Genomic DNA, 1,131 nt, shown 5'->3' on the forward strand with positions numbered 1-1,131 from the left:
CCGGGTGTAGCCCCTCTGCAGCCCTTTCCTCGGCCAGGGCTTCCCGTTGAGCCAGAACTCGGCGATGCCGGTGGCGGATTCCCAGCTGGCGCAGACGTGCTCCCAGTCCCCGCGGCCCTCGGGGACGCGGAAGGTGACGAACTTGCCCCCTACGTAGAAGCGATACTCCTCGGGTTTGGGCTTGAAGAGCAGGATCTCGTTGTCCTGGACTTTGGTGGCGTAGGAGAAGAGGCTGTGGGGCCGAACACGAACACCTTTCGGTACAGGTCTGGGGACAACACAGGGGACGTGCTGGCAGGTCGAAGCGTCCCACAGCCCACTCTGACTGTCCCGGAGCCTTCCGCTGTCCCCCCGGGGTGACTCCCTGCTCCAGCATCCTGCAGCCCCACTGACCGAGAGTGATCCGAGACCTGCTGCCGCATCCCCCGGGACCTGCCCTGCCCCGTGCTGGCTCCTGTCCCCCCAGCCCGGTGTCCCCCTACCTTCCTGGGCCGCGATCCCCGTGAACCCGGCCAGGACGGCCAGCCAGAGCTGCAGGTGACCCATGGTCGGTGCTGGAGCCGGGCGGGGGCAGCGCTGCCGCCGGCTTTATGTGCCCGAGGGTGGGAGGGGACTGGTGGGGGGGGTTGTGTCCCCCTAGTCCCAGCCTGGTGTGCCTGGGAGGGGCGATTTCATGCCCTGAAGGGACGATTTCATGCCCAGGGTGGGTGATTTCATGCCCAGGGTGGGTGATTTCATGGCATCACGCGGCCATGCCACAAGACCTTGGGTCACCCGCCTGCGCGGGGCTCCCTGGGCGTGTGTCCCCCCCCCTCCCCCCGGCGACAGGGACACCCCAGCCCGGACACTCCTTCCCCCTGCTCTGGGCAAAGCCCCGTGGGAGGGACCTGGTTTGATTTGGGATCATCCGAGGGGTGCAGGGAAAGCCCCCGGCCCCCCTGCCCTGACCCACAGCTCGAGGGCACATCCCGGGCTCTGCTCTCCCCGTCCTGCCCGAGGGGACCGAGATGGAGCCGTGGGCACCAGGTGGCCGAGTGTCCAGTGTCCTGGGCTGACCATGGTCTGGGGGTCCCAAGAGGACGGGAACGGGGGAAGGTTTTGCCTGCCCCAAATGATGGTGCCGGGCTGAGG

This window comes from Corvus brachyrhynchos, unplaced genomic scaffold, assembly GCF_000691975.1.
Source record: "Corvus brachyrhynchos isolate BGI_N302 unplaced genomic scaffold, ASM69197v1 scaffold122, whole genome shotgun sequence".
Lineage (NCBI taxonomy): Eukaryota > Metazoa > Chordata > Aves > Passeriformes > Corvidae > Corvus > Corvus brachyrhynchos.